The sequence below is a fragment of the Canis lupus genome, chromosome X (genome assembly GCF_048164855.1).
Source record: "Canis lupus baileyi chromosome X, mCanLup2.hap1, whole genome shotgun sequence".
Classification (NCBI taxonomy): Eukaryota; Metazoa; Chordata; class Mammalia; order Carnivora; family Canidae; genus Canis; species Canis lupus.
The window spans coordinates 78,783,461-78,800,243 of NC_132876.1; positions in this window are offsets into that span (position 1 = coordinate 78,783,461).

Consider the following 16,783-nt stretch of genomic DNA (forward strand, 5'->3'; position numbering starts at 1 on the left):
CCTGTATTCTGGTGCTAACTCATGCATGCTGATGTGGGGCTGCATCTGCAGGAAGAAGGGGCATATTTCTCCTTATACAAAGGCCCTTTTTCCCAAGCCAAGTGCCATAAGGCTATGTCTACCTGGAGATGGCACCTTTTACCAATTCACACATTGACAGGCAAATAGCACCTGAACAGGAACCTTGTTCTTGTTTTCACCCTTGCCTCCTCTAATCTATTCTCACAGCAATCAAAGGGGTCCTGTGAGAACCTAAGTCAATCACATCCCTCTTTTGTTCACAATCCTCCTATGGCTTCTACCTCACTCTGAGTCAAAATTAAAGTCCTTACAGTGTCCTACAAGGCCCTACATGATCTTATCTCCCAATACCTCTATAATCTTAACTCTCACCTCTCTCTTCCTCATCATTTTATCCTAGACACACTGAACTTCTTGCTGCTTTTTAAATACAACAAGTCCATCTCATCTCAGGATCTTTGTGCTTGCTATTCTCTCTGCCTGGATTCCTTTTCCTCCAGATATCCACATCCCTGATTCCTCATCATAGACAGCATACCCTCAGTTCTACAGGATCCAAACTAGTACCCAGAGCACATTTTTATTTGATTAGTGATCCTGAGCAGTGGGAAGAAAAAAGAGGTTTGTGACATCACTGGAATTGCAGTGAATGCTCTCACTTTCAAAGTCTCTTCCATCATTGCATTACTCACTCAGGATTCAGTCTTAAAAGAGAGCCAAATTTGGGTCAAGTGCCCACATGGTGTCTATACCAGGGGGAGGTAAAAAAAATGATCTGGCCCTCTTGGCTTGGCTTTTGTAATGGGAGCCAGTAGTGGGGGAGCAGGTGTTGGGAATTTCCCTCCTGCCAAGACTACACACTGTGGAAAGTATGAAACTGGATAGCCCAAAAAACAACAACTGTCATGTTTTTAGGCAATGAAGCAGGAGGCTCAGTCTAAAGCAATTGCTGGACAATTGCTATAAGGAAGTACAAGGAGGTGATGAGGTCCTAAATGGTACTGACTACTATGGCCATCTTGGCAGGAAATATAAGGCCATGCCTGCAGAGAAAGTGTCAAAGCTGGGCAAGGAAGCAAGAGGTCTGCAGAGTACTCCTGCCACCAAGATGAAGATGAATCTCTTCTGGGTAATTTTGCTTTTCTTTAAAAAAAATTTTTTTTTAAAGTTCTTTCAAACTGTTTTAAATCCTGGCTTTCTGAGGCCCAGAATAGGACTTTATTTGCCCAGTCATGTGGCAGATAGATCCTAGGATGAGCCCCCAAAGATTTCTACCTCTTGATGTTCATGCATTTAGGCAGACAGAGCTTGTAATTTGCTTCTAACCAATAGAACATGGCTAAGGGGATAGGTTGGTCACTCCCATAACATTATGTTATACATGACTCCACCTAACAAGACTGTGGTCAGAGAGACTCTTCCTTGCTGGTTCTAAAGAAGCTAGTACCTGTAGTGCAACCTGGTGGGATTCTGACACAGGGAACTCAGCTTAACTATGAAGAGACTTTTGACCCATAGAAACTGATAATAAACCTATGTGTTGTTTTAGGCCACTGGATTTTTGGTAATTTGTTACACAGCAGTAGAACACCAATGCAGTCATATTCCCCAGTTAGTGACCTCATCATCAATCTGGACAAGGTACTGCATGGAGATAATATTAGCATCTTCCTCATAAGGTTGTTATAAGGATACCTGAGTTTAATTTCGTAAAGGTCTTAGAACAGTTCCTGGCACATACATGAGTATTTTTAGGGTTTTTTGTTTGTTTTTTAAAGTGGGGGGTGTGTAGTCCCATCTTCATTCCAATAGCTCCTACATCTTCATCATTGAGACTTCGCTTATGTTGTCAATTTTATCACTTCTGCAATCTCACAGGTATCTAGGCAATTCCTTACTCTATATGGTATATCAGAGAGCATCTCGTATTGTGGCTTAGAGGACAATATATTTAATTTAGCTGTTTTGGTAAGATCTCTATTTCTTTTTTTTCTTTTTTTCACTTTTTATTGTGGTAAAAACTACATAACATAAAAGTTACCATTTTAATCATTTTATTTTTAAAAATATTTCATTTATTTATTCATGAGAGACACAGAGACCGTCAGAGACACAGGCAGAGGGAGGAGAAGCAGGCTCCATGCAGGAGCCCAATGTGGGACTCGATCCCAGAACTCTGGAATCACATCCTGAGCCGAAGGCAGAAGCTCAACTGCTGAGCCACCCAGGTGTCCCCATTTTAATCATTTTAAAGTGCACAATTCAGTGGCATTAAGTATAACCATCACCAGTATCTATTTCCAGAACATTTGCATTACCCTAAATAGAAACCCCATGTCCATTAATCAGTCACTCCCTATCCCTCTGTCCCTAACTGCTGAAACCACAAATATGCTTTCTAGCTGTATTAATTTGCCTATTCTGAGTATTTCACATAAATATAATTGTAGTCAAAAACCAACCTACGTGCTCTGGAGCCAGAATATAACACAAAGAGCTTGGGGATAAAGAGGAACAATAGTTTTATTACTTTGCCAGGCAAAAGAGGCTACATGCTCTAATGCCTTCAAAACTGCAGACCTACCAAGCATAAAAGGGTGAGGGGTTTTGTAGGAAAATACAGGACCCAGGCAGTTCAGGTGGAATCTGGTATGTGCTGCCAGCCCCATTTGTCATGTCTTCAGTATGGTCTCATGATGAGTCTGGCACCGGCTGTCCAAGTCTCTTTACTAACTATACTTTGAGGTCAACAAGATGTCAATATCGATACCGAGTTCCTAGAACAAAGGATTCTAAAAAAAAGGGAAGGAGAGGAGAAGGCTTCAAGAATGAGGAAGAGAAAAATTTGTTCAGTTTAAAGTCAAGCCTTGCTGAAGCATTAGTGCATTCATCTTTACATTTCTACTATGGTTTTAGAATCAGATGATATGTGGCCTTTTGCATCTGGCTTCTTTTACATAGTGTAATGTTTTCAAAGTTCATTCATGTCATGGCATGTATCAGTAGTTCACTACTTTTCAATGGCTGAATAATATTCCATTGAATGGATATACTAGATTTTGTTTATCTACTTACCAGTTCAAGGACGTTTGTGGTGGGGCGTCTTCATGGCTCAGTGGTTGAGCATCTGCCTTTGGCTCAGGTCGTGATCCTGGAGCCCTGGGATCAAGTCCTGCATCAGGCTCCCTGCAGGGAGCCTGCTTCTCCCTCTGCCTATGCCTCTCCTCTGTGTTTCTCATGAATGAATAAAATCTTAAAAAAAAAAAAGAACATTTGTGGTGTTGCCACCTTTTGGCACTTGTAAATAGTCTTGTTCCAAATATTCATGTTCAAGGATTTATTTGAAAACCAAGTTTCAGTTCTTTTGGGTATGCACCTAAGAGTAGAATTTCTAGCTTATGTGGTAATTCTGTTTAACATGTTAAGGAACCATCAAACTATTCACATTGGCTACACCATTTTATATTGCCACCAGAAATGTATAAGGGTTCTAATTTCTCCATGTCCTCACCAAAACATTATTATTATTATTATTATTATTATTATTATTATTATTGCCATCCGGGAAGGTATGAAGTAGAGTAGTATCTCATTCTGGTTTTTTTTATTTAAGTTCAATTTAATTAACGTATACTATATTATTAGTTTCAGACAGAGAATTTGGATTCTATAAAACTGAATTTAGATGTATGCAACTGTATTCATCAGTTGCATACAACATCCAGTGCTCATTACTTCAAGTGCCCTGCTTAATGCTCATCACCCAATTATCCCATCCCCGCACCTTCCTCTCCTCTAGCAACCCTCAGTTTGTTTCACATACTTAACAGTATCTTATGATTTGCCCCCTGTTTTGGTCTATTTTCCCTTCCTTTCCCCTATGCTTATCTGTTTTGTTTCTTAAATTCCACATATTCATGAAACCAGATGGTACTTATCTCTCTCTGACTTACTTTGCTTAGTATGATACCCTCTAGTTCCTTCAATGTTGTTGTAAATGGCAAGATCTCATTCTTTTTGATGGCTGAGTAATATTCTGCTACATATTGAATTATATAGATACATATATATGCATATATATCACTTTTTATCCATTCATCTATTTTTTTAAAGATTTTATTTATTTATCCATAGAGACACACAGAGAGAGAGAGAGGCAGAGGCACAGGCAGAGGGAGAAGCAGGCTCCATGCAGGGAGCCCGACATGGGACTCGATCCAGGGTCCCCAGGATCAAACCCCAGGCTGCAGGCGGCGCTAAACCGCTGCGCCACCGGGGCTGCCCTCCATTCGTCTATTGATGGACATCTGGACTCTTTCCATATTTTGGCTATTGTGGACATTGCTGCTATAAACATTGGGGTGTATGTGCCCTTTTAAAATACTACAATTACCCTTTGGATAAATATCTAGTAGTGCAATTGCTAGATCCTAAGGTAGTTTTATTTTTAACTTTTGGAGGAATCTTCATATTGTTTTCCAAAGTGGCTACACCAGTTTGCATTTCCACCAATGGTGTAAGAGAGTTCCACTTTCTCCGAATCCTCACCAACATCAGGTTCATCAGGGATATTGGTCTAGGTCTTTGTCTGGTTTGGGGATCAAGATAATGCTGTCCTCATAGAATGAGTTTGGAAGTTTACCTTCCATTTCTATTTTTTGAAAAAGCTTCAGAAGAATAGGTACTAATTCTTCTTTGAATGTTTGGTAGAATTCTACTGGGAAGCCATCTGTCCCTGGAGTCTTGTTTGTTGAGAGATTTTTGATTACTGATTCAATTTCCTTGCTGGTTATAGGTCTGATAAGCTTCTCTATTTTTTCCTGTTTCAATTTTGGTAGGTTATATGTTTCTAGGAATGCATCCATTTCTTCCAGATTGCTTAATTTGTTGGCATATAATTGCTCATAATTTCTCCTATAACTGTTTGTATTTCTTTGGTGTTGGTTGTTATCTTTCTTCTTTCATTTATGATTTTATTTATTTCGGTCCTTTCTGTTTTCTTTTTGACAAGTCTGGTTAGGGGTTTATCAATGTTATTCTTTCAGAGAATCAGCTCCTAGTTTCATTGATCTGTTCTACTGTTTTGTTTGTTTGTTTGTTTGTTTGTTTTCTATAGCTTTGATTTCTTCTGTAGTCTTTACAATGGTAAAGACTCTTTCCCTGATGGATTTACGCTTTGTTTGCTTTATTTATTTTATTTGCTCTTCTTTTTATTTATTTATTTTTTAACTCTTCTTTTTCCAGTTCCTTTAGGTGTAAGGTTAGGTTGTGTATTCCAGACTTTTCTTGTTTCTTGAGGAAGGCCTGTATTGCTATATACTTTCCTCTTGGAACCACATTTGCTTCATCCCAAAGGTTCTGAATTGTCGTGTTTTCATTTTCATTTGCTCCCATGTATTTTTAAAATTTGTCTTTATTTCCTTTATTTTCATTCATTCTTTAGTAAGATGCTCTTTTTTTCAAATATCAACTTCCTATATTCTTTCCCCCATTCTTTTTTTTATATTTTATTTATTTATTCATGAGAGGTACAGAGACAGTGAGAGGCAGAGACACAGGCAGAGAGAGAAGCAGGCTCCACGCAGGGAGCTCGATGTGGGACCCATCCTGGGACTCCAGGATCACACCCTGGGCCGAAGGCAGGCACTAAACCACTAGGCCACTGGGGCTGCCCAGTAAGATGCTCTTTAACCTACATGTATTTGTGGTCCTTACAAATTTTTTCTTGTAGTTGACATCATATTTTAAAGCACTATGGTCTGAAAATATGCATGGAATAATCTCAATCTTTTGTACCAGTTGAGACCTGATTTGCAACCCAGTAAGTGATCTATTCTGGAGAATGTTCCATGCACACTTGAGAAGAATGTGTATTCTGCTGCTTTAGGATGAAATGTTCTGAATATATCTGTTAAGTCCATCTGGTCCAGTATGTCATTTAAAGCCCTTGTTTCCTTGTTGATCTTCTGCTTAGATGAATTGTGCATTGCTGTTAATGGGGTGTTAGATTTGCCTACAATTATTGTATTATTACCAATGGGTTTCTTTAACTTTTTTATTTATTGGATTATATATTTGTCTGCTTCCAAGTTGGTGGCAAAAATATTTACAATTGTTAGACCTTCTTGTGGAATAGATCCTTTTATTATGATATAGTGTCCTGAATCTCTTATTACAGTCTTTGGTTTAAAGTGTGGTTTGTCTGCTATAAGAATTGTTACTCCAGCTTTCTTTTGATGTTTATTAGCATGATAAATGGTTCTCCACACTCTGACTTTCGATCTGGAGGTGTCTGTGGGTCTAAAATGAGTCTCTTGTAAACAGCATATTGATGGGTCTTGTTTTTTTTTCATTCTGATACCCTGTGTCTTTTGATTGGAGCATTTAGTCCGTTTACATTCAGAGTAATTATTGAAAGATATGAAGTTACTGCCATTGTATTACCTGTAAAGTTACTGTTCCTATAGTTGGTCTCTGTTCTTTTCTGGGCTTTGTTACTTTTGGGCTCCATCTTTGCTCTTTGCTATTTCTTTCAGGGCTGGTTTAAATGTCCACAAATTCCTTAAGTTTTCATTTGTCCTGGAAACTCTATCTCTCCTTCTTTGTGAATGACAACCTTGCTGGATCAAGTATTCTTGGCTGTCTGCATATTTTTCCCATTTAGCACATTGAATATATCTTGCCAGTCCTTTCTGGCCTGCCAGATCTCCGTGGATAGGTCTGCTGCCAGCCTTATATGTCTACCCTGTACTTAAAGGATCTCTTGGGCAGCCCGAGTGGCTTGATGGTTTGGCGCCGCCTTCAGCCCAGGGCCTGATCCTGGAGATCCGGGATTGAGTCCCACATGGGGCTCACTGCATGGAGCCTGCTTCTGCCTGTGTCTCTGCCTCTCTCTCTCTCTGTGTGTCTAGCATGAATAAATAAATAAAATCTTTAAAAAAAAGGATCTCTTGTCTGAAGTGGCTTTCAGGATTTTTTCTTTATCTTTGAAATTTGCAAGCTTCACTATATTATGTCAAGGTACTGACCAATTTTTTGATTTTGAGGTGGGTTGTCTGTGCTTCCTGGACTTGCATGCCTATTTCCTTCACCAGATTAGGGAAGTTCTAGCTAGAATTTGTTCAAATAAACCTTCTGCCCCTCTCTCCGTCTCTTCATCTTCTGGGACCCCTTTTATCCGATATTACTTCACTTTATGAATCACTGAGTTCTTGAAGTCTCCCTTCATATTACAGTAGTTGTCTTTCTCTCTTCTTTTCAGCTCCTTATTTTCCATCATTTTTTCTTCTCTATCACTGACTCTCTTCTGCTTCATTTATCCTCACTTTTAAAGCTTCCATTTTTAATAGCATTTTACATTTTGGCCTGATTAGATTTTAGTTCTTTTATTTCTACAGTAATGGATTCTCTAGAGTCTTCTATACTTTTTTCAAGTCCAGCTAGTATCTTTATAATCATTGTTTTATTTATTTATTTTTAAAGATTTTATTCATCTATTCATGAGAGACACACACAGAGAGAGAGGCAGAGACACAGGCAGAGGGAGAAGCAGGCCCCATGCTGGGAGCCTGCCGTGGGACTCGATCCTGGGTCTCCAGGATCACACCCCCGGGCTGAAGGCGGCGCTAAACCGCTGAGCCACCGGGGCTGCCCCTAATCATTGTTTTAAATTCCAGTTCAGACATCTTACTTATAACTGTATTGATTAAATTCCTGGCAGTAAGTACTACCTCCTGTTCTTCCTTTTAGGATGAATTTCTCTATCTCTTCATTTTGCCCAGAAAAGAAGAGAGAGAAGACAACAACAGGAAAAAAAAAAAAAAACAGAAATCAGAAGAAAACAAAAACAAAACAAAATAAGAAAAAATCAAGTAAGAAACAAAACAGGACAAAACAAAAAACTAGATCCTGGGTGTATTTGGATCTGCTTATTCAGAGAAATTACATCCCAAAACAGTAAAGAAAGAAAAACTCATATACATACAAGAATAAAATAAAATACAATAAAAGGTAACCATATATATATATACAATGTATATATAAAAATAAAAATTAAGAGCACCTGGGTGTCTCATTCAGTTAAGCATCTGCCTTTGGCTCAGGGCATGGTCTCAGGGTCTTGGGATCAAGTCCTGTGTCAGGCTCCCTGCTCCAAGGGGCCTCTGCTTCTGCCTCTCCCACTGCCCCTCCCACTGCTTGTGCTCTCTCTCTCAAATAAATAAATAAAATCTTTAAAAAGAAATAAATTAAAATTAAAAAGAATTTTAAAAGAATTTAAAAAATAACCACTGAAAGACTAAAGAATAATAATAATAATAAAAACCCCACGAATGCTATATACTGTTTTCCCCAAGAGCTGAAGCTTTGCAGTCTAAAATGAGTAAACTTGGTGTGAGCAGTTGTTTCTGCTGGTCTTCTGGCTGAGTGGCCTGTTGCGCTGATTCCCAGGTGCCTTGGCCTGGTGGATTTGTGCCTCCCTTGCCAGGGGGCCAGGCTCAGGGTAAAGGTCTCCGAATTGCACTATGTGGTGCTGTTTTGCTCTCTGAAGGCTTTCAGCAGTGATGGGCAGATTAAAATGGCAGCACCCGCTTTCTTGCCCTGGAGCTAAAAGTTCAGGCCCTGACTTCAGTAAGCCCTTACAAAAAAAAGCAGTCAACCACTTTTGTTTCCCTGGTTTCCATCCATACTCTGTGTTCACCCCGGCTATGACTGAATGATTTTATCTCAGGCACACGACTGAGTTTCACGTCTCCAAATTTTACAGAATCCTGCGGCACAGACCCACACCATTCCGGGGAGGCGGGGGGACGGGAGGCGTTGTCTCGCCATGCTTCTGCCTTTTGCTGGGCCCTTGCCAGGTGAGTAGTCGAACCACTGTGCGGCGGCTCACGGTTTATGGCAACACAGAGCAGAAAGCCAGCACCTAGACCCACCATTTTCAGCTGGCTTAGCTGGCTTCCCCACTCTGATGACTGGGAACCATGCGGCACTCAGGCACCTCCACTCTTCTTAGGATCACCGAGGATCCTGAGACCACACTGTCCCACCTGGGATTCTGCCCTGCTTTGCTACCTGAGCACCTTTAAGCCAGGGACATCCCCCACTGAGGCAGATTTCTAAAAGTTCCAATTTTGCCCTCCAGTGCTTATAATACTTTGTGGTAGCCTCCTTAAATCTGGTCCCTTCCCTTCGCTCTATCCTGGATATATCACCCCAGATTCACATCTCTGCACCTCTACCTTCCAAAAGGTGGTTGCTTTTCTATTTTTAGAATTGCAGCATTTCTTTTCTTAGATCTTCAATTGATTTCCCAGGTGTTCAGAATGATTTGATAACTAGCTGAATTCCAGGGACCAGACAAAATTAGGGTCCCCTACTCCTCTGCCATCTTAACTCCTCCTCCTTATTGTGGTTTTGATTTGCTCTGATATATCTTCTTTGGATATATATTCCAGTGCTTTGCCCATTTTTGATTATTTGTCTTTTTGTTGTTGAGTTCAGGAATTTATTACATATTCTGGATACTAGTCACTTATCAGATATATAAATTGCAAATATATTCTACCATTCTGGGAGTTGTCTTTTCACTCTTTTGATAGTGTCTTTTGATGCACAAAGATTCTCAATTTTGATGACTCTATCAATTTTTTCTTTAGTTTCTTATGATTTCCATATTATATTCAAGAAAACTTTGCCATATCCAAGATTATGAAGATATGTGCCTATGTTTTCTTCAAAGAATTTATTTCATAGTTTGAATTCTTATATTGGTTCTTACATAGGACTTTGATCCATTTTGAGTTCATTTTTGTATATGGTATGAGATAAGGTGTAACTAACTGCATTCTTTTTGCATATAAATATCCCATTCTCCCAGCACCCTTTGTTTAAAAAAATGTTCTAGAGGAATCTGGGTGGCTTAGTCAGTTAAGCATCTGACTCTTGATTTCAGCTCAGGTCATGATCTCAGGGTAGTACAATCAAGCCTGAGTCAGGCTCCATGCTGGGCTTGGAGCCTGCTTAACATTTTTCTCTCCCTCTCACTCTGCCCCTCTCCCTGCTCTAAACAAAACAAAACAAAACAAAACAAAACAAAACAAAAAACAAAACACTGTTCTTGTCCAGTTGAATGGTCTTTTTTTTTTTTTTTTCAGTTGAATGGTCTTGGCAACTTTGTTGAAAATAAATTGACTTTAGACATACGGGTTTATTTCTGGACTCTAAATTCTATTTCATTAATCTGTATATCTACCCTTATGCCATTACTATACTGTTTTAGTTGGCATAGTTTTGAAATCAAGAAGTGTGTCTTCTGAATTTGTTCTTCTTTTTCAAGATTGTTTTGAACTATTCAGAAGACCATTTTAATTTTTAGTATCTACTATCTACATCACTGTCTGAAGCCTACAGTTAGTTTGGGCTTTCAAGAACCATACCACTCCCCTAATCTTAGAACAGACATGTATATATATTAGATATATAATCCCCCTAATTTTCTAGTGCTGATGAGTACTTATAGGCTAGAGTTGAGAATGACAAGGTCCTGTTGATACAAATCTGCAGTTAACTAGAAATGCAACCTAAATGTTTTTAAAGAATACTTCCAGATAGCCTTAACAATTGAAACATGGAGTTGCAATCATTTTGCTATTGGTGTAAAAAGGGTCAGTGGTTCAGACCTCATTTACTTGAAAAACACAGGAGGTGTTGCAAATGATGCAACCTGAATTCAACCCAAAGGGCTTGGAGAAGTTACTTTTTCTTCACAAAGCATTTTCATCTGGCAAAGTAAGCTGTGGGAACTCTAAATAGTTTGTTACATATGTAGTAGCTAGGCTTATGTTTTTTATTCTCCCTTTCATAAAAAAGGTTAGAATTGATTTTTCATGTTGAAGATCACTCCAAAATTCATGACAAATAATAGCAGCAGATTCTTAGTACATTTACTTTAAACTTTCATTTCAATGGAAAGTGTTTATATAAGTAGTTTCACATGCAGTTGTAAGAAATAATACAGAGATCCCTCCCTATGCTTTACCTAGTTTTCTCCAATGGCAACAGTTTGCAAAAGTATACAAAAGTATAATGTCATGCCCAGAATGTTGAGTATCAACTATCCACTGATTTTATTCAGATTTGTCTTGCTAATACCTGTGTATGGGTGAGTGTAAGTGTATATTAAATTCTATACAATCTTATTATCTGTATAGGTTCATGTGCCTACCACCACAGAAACGATACACAACAGTTCCATCACCATAGAATCCCTCATGTTGTTTTTATAACTACCTCCACCTCCCTACTGCACCCGCTCCCCAAGCCCACTCTGGCAACCACTAATCTGTCCTCAAATTGTAAAAGGTTGCCATTTCAAAAATGTTAAATTGAATTATGATGCCTCCAGCTTTGCTTTTCTTTCTCAAGATTGCATTGGCTATTTGGGGTCTTTTGTGGTTTCATACAAATTTTGGGGTTGTTCTAGTTCTGTGAAAAATGCTGTTGGTATTTTGATAGGGATTTCATTGAAACTGCAGGTCCCTTTGGTAGTATAGACATTTTAATAATATTTGTTCTTCCAATCCATGAGCATGGAATATCTTTCCATTTGTTTGTGTCATCTTCAATTTCTTTCATCAATGTTTTATAGTTTTCAGAATATGAGTCTTTAACATCCATGGTTAAGTTTATTCCTAGGTACCTTATGCTTTTTGATACAATTATAAATGGATTAATTTTCTTAATTTCTCTTTCTGTTGGGACGTCTGGGTGGCTCAGTGGTTAAGTGTCTGCCTTTGGCTCAGGGCATGATCCTGGAGTCCTGGGATCAAGTCCCACATTGGGCTCCCTGCATGGACCCTGCTTCTCCCTCTGCCTCTATCTCTGTGTCTCTCATAAATGACTAAATAAAATCTTAAAAAACATTCTCTTTCAGGTGCCTGGGCCAGAATGAATTTGAAGTTTTCATTCCTTTCTATTTTTTAGAATAGTTTGAAAACAATAAATAATAATTCTTCTTTAAATGTTTGATAAAATTCTGCTGTGAAGCCATTGGCTGGCCCTGGATTTCTGTTTGTCGGGAGTTTTTTGATTATTGATTCAATTTCTTTGCTGGTTAATAGTCTGTTCAAGTTTATTATTCCTTCCTGTTTCTGTTTTGGTAGTTCATAAATTTCTAGGAATTTATCCATTTCTTCTAGGCTATCTAATTTGTTGGTATATAATTTTTCATAATATTCTCTTATAATTGTATTTCTGTGGTGTTGGATGTTATTTCTCCTCTCTCATTTGTGATTTTATTTATTGGAATACTTTCTCTTTTCTTTCTGATAGGTCTGGTTAGAGGGTTAGAGAATGTTGATAAACATTCTTTTTTTTAAAAAAGATGTTATTTATTTATTCATGAGAGACAAACAGAGAGAGAGGCAGAGACATAGGCAGAGGGAGAAGCAGGCTCCATGCAGGAAGCCAGATGTGGGACTCAATGCCGGGACTACGGGATTACACCCTGGGCTGAAGGTAGAAGCCCCAACCGCTAAGCCACCCAGGCATCTCAAACATTCTTATTTTTCAATGAACCCACTCCTTATTTCATTGATCTGTTCCATTGTTCTTTTAGTTTCTAGATCCTTAATTTCTGGTCTCATCTTTATTATTTTCTTCCATATGCAGGCTTTAAGCTTTGTTTGTTGTTCTTTTTCAGCTCCTTTAGCTGTAAGATTAGGTTGTTTATTTCAGATTTTTCTTGCTTCTTGAAGTAGACCTGTATTGCTATATACTCACCTCTTAGGACCACTTTTGCTTCATCCCAAAGGTTTTAGACTATTGTGTTTTCTTTTTCACTTGTTTCCATGTACTTTTTAATTTTTTTCTTTGATTCCTTGGTTGGCCCATTCATTGCTTAGTAGTATGTTGCTTAACCTCCATGTAATTACGGTCTTTCCACATTTTTTCTTGTGGTTGACTTCTAGTTTCATAGCATTGTGGTCAGGAAAGGTGCATGGTATGACTTCAATATTTTTGTATTTGTTGAGGCCAGTTTTGTGACCTAGTATGTGATGCATAATGTCCCATGTGCACTTGAAAAGCATGGATATTCTGCTGTTTTAGGATGGAATGATATGAACATATTTATTAAGTCCTTCTTGTCCAGTGTGTCATTCAAAGTCATTATTTCCTTGTTTGTTTTCTGTTTAGATGATCTGCCCACTGATGTAGTGTTAAAGTGCGGTGTTAAGCTGAGTGAAGTAAGTCAGTCGGAGAAGGACAAACATTATATGTTCTCATTCATTTGGGGAATATAAATAATAGTGAAAGGGAATATAAGGGAAGGGAGAAGAAATGTGTGGGAAATATCAGAAAGGGAGACAGAACGTAAAGACTGCTAACTCTGGGAAACGAACTAGGGGTGGTAGAAGGGGAGGAGGGCGGGGGGTGGGAGTGAATGGGTGACGGGCACTGGGGGTTATTCTGTATGTTAGTAAATTGAACACCAATAAAAAATAAATTTAAAAAAAAGAAATAAATTTAAGTAAGTAAAAGACTGGTACACTGAAGGCTACAAAATATTAATGGAAAAAGTTACAGACTCATCTTTGACAGAAGGTATATTTATGCATTAGGATATAATAAAGCTTATGTATTCTCTATATGTACATATATTACACGTAAAAAATAAATAAATAAATAAATAAATAAATAAATACAACTCTTTCTTATGAAAGAGAATTATAATACGGGAAAAAAAAGTGTGGTGTTAAAATCCCCTACTATTATTGTATTATTATTAATTATTATTAATTAGTTCCTTTATTTTTGTTATTGTTTCATGTATTTTCTTGCATGCATAAATATTTTAAATTGTTATATCTTCTTGTTGGATCTTCCCGTTTACTATGATATAGTGCCCTTCTTTTTCTCTTGTTATGTCTTTTTTTGAAGATTTTATTTATTTACTTTTAGAGAGAGAGAGAAAGAGTGTGTGTGTGTGTGCGCGCGCGAGCGCGCGCACATGTAGGGGGAGGGTGGGGGAGAAAAAAGAATCTCTCTCTCTTTTTTTTTTTTAAAGATTTTACTTATTTATTCATGAGAGACACAGAGAGAGGCAGAGACACAGGCAGAGGGAGAAGCAGGCTACATGCAGGGAGCCCGACATGGGACTCGATCCCAGGTTTCCAGGATCACGCCCTGGGCTAAAGGAGGCGCTAAACCGCTGAACCACCCGAGACAGGATTTCTTAAGGGGACTCTATACTGAGCACAGAGCCCAACACACAGCTTGATCCCATAACCCTGAGGTCATGAACCAAGCTGCAACCAAGAGTTGAACGCTCAACCAAGGGAGCTCCAGGCGTCCCATTGTTATGTCTTTTTCTAAAGTCTAATTTGTTTAATATAAATATTGCTACTCTGGCTTTCTTTTGACATCCAGTTGTGTGATGAATGTTTCCCCATCTCCTCACTTTCAATCTGCAAGTGTTTCTTTTTTTTTTTTTTTGCAGGTGTCTTTTTTTTTTTTTTTTTTTGCAGGTGTCTTTAGATCTATATTGAGTCCTTCTTAGGTACCATATAGATGGGTCTTTTTTTTATTTTGTCCATTCTGTAATGTTATGCCTTTTTTAAAAAGATTTATTTATTCATTCATAAGAGACACAGAGCAAAAGAGAGACAGAGACACAGGCAGAGGGAGAAGCAGGCTCCATGCAGGGACCCCAATGCAGGACTCAATCCCGGGTCTCCAGGATCATGACCTGGGCTGAAGGCAGCGCTAAACCGCTGAGCCACCGGGGTTGCCCCATCCTATGCCTTTTGATTGGAATGTTTAGTACATTTGCATTCAAAGTAATTATTGATAGATACATATTTATTGCAATTTTTAATTTATTGCAATTTTATTACATTTTTGTCATTGTTTCTTGGAGATTTCCTCTGTTCTTTTCTTGTCCTTGTCACTTTTGGTCTCTACTTTCCACTCTAAGAGTTCTCTTTAATATTTCTTGCAGAGGGATGCTTGAATGGCTCAGTGGTTGAGTGTCTGCCTTTGGCTCAGGGCATGATTCCGGAATCCTAGGATCAAGTGCCTGGTTGGGGTCTCTGCATGGAGCCTGCTTCTCCTTCCTCTGCCTATGTCTCTGCCTCTCTCTATGTCTCTCATGAACAAATAAATAAAATCTAAGAAAAGATTTCTTGCAGAGAACTTTAGTTTTTTGTTTGTCTGGGAAACTCTTTATCACTCCTTGTATTCCAAATGATGGTCTTGCTGGATAGCGTATTCTTGGCTGCAGATTTTTCCCATTCAACACTTTGAATATATCATGCCACTGTCTTCTGGCTTTCCAAGTTTTTGTCATGAAATCTCCAGCTAGTCTTATGGGCTTTTCCTTTAAGGTAAGGACTCTTTTTGTCTTGCTGCTTTTAAATTTTTTCTTAATCACTATATTTTGCAAAATTAATTACAATATGTCTTGGTGTTGCCCTGCTTTTATTGATTTTGATCACAGTTCTCTTTGGTTCCTTGATCTGGATATCTTTTTCCTTCCTCAGATTAGGGAAGTTTTCAGCCATTACTTCTTCAAATACATTTTCTGTCCCCTTTTCTCTCTCTTCTTCTTCTGAGACTCTTATAATACAAATGTTATTAGATTTGATGGAGTCACTGAGCTCCCTAAGTCTATTCTCATGTTGTGTAATCCTTCTTTCTCTCTTTTGTTGAGCCTTATCACTTTCTATTACTTTGTCTTCTAGATCATTAATTTGTTCCTCTACCTCTTCCAGCCTGCTGTTCATTGCATCAAGCCTGTTTCTAATCTTGTTTATTGGACTCTTCATCTCTAATTCATTTTTAAGTCTTTTATTTCTATGGTGCAGGTCTCACTGGGGTCTTTTTTTATTTTTTAAAATTTTATTTTTAATATTTTATTTATGTATTTATTCATGAGAGACAGAGAGAGAGAGAGAGGCAGAGACACAGGCAGAGGGAGAAGCAGGCTCCATGCTGGGAGCCCGACGCGGGACTCTGAGTCTCCAGGATCACATCCTGGGCTGAAGGTGGCGCTAAACCACTGAGCCACCAGGGCTGCCCACTGAGCCACCAGGGCTGCCCTCACTGAGATCTTGTATTCTTTTCTCAAGTGCAGTGTGTATCCCTATGATTGTCACTTTAAATTCTCCATTAGGAAAAAAATATTAAATTCTCCATTAGGCATGTTACTTATATCTGTTTCACTTAGATTTCTGATCATGGCCTTGTCTTCTTTCACTTGGGACAAATTCCTCTAGCTTCACATTTTGTCTGTCTCTGTCTTTTCTGTGTTAGAAAAGCCAGTTATGTCTCTTGCTCCTGAAAGCAATGGCATTATTATGAAGACATCATGTAATGTCCAGGGACTGGTGCTTCAGAGTGTCTCTGGTATGTGTTGCATGCACTGTGCTTTGTGTTTTGGCCATTCTGTCCTTCAGGCCAGTCATCTGCATAGGCTCTCCTCACCTACTATGGGCAGTGTTTGTTTGGTCCGTGGCCTGAAATATGGCAAGTTTTAACTAGGTGTGCTCTGATCTGCTTGTGAAATGAGACCTGTCACCACCTCCAGCAGAACTGAGGCCCTGAAAAAACTCTCCTGTCAGGAGACGTGTGGGCAGGTGTTTGTGCTTGTCTTCTGGGGGAGGGGCCTGCCTTGCTGGGACTGAAGCAAGATTGACTAGAATGGCAGTCCCATAAGAGTACAGGGGGGATAGGGCTTGTTGTAAACAAGTTAGGCAACCATCTC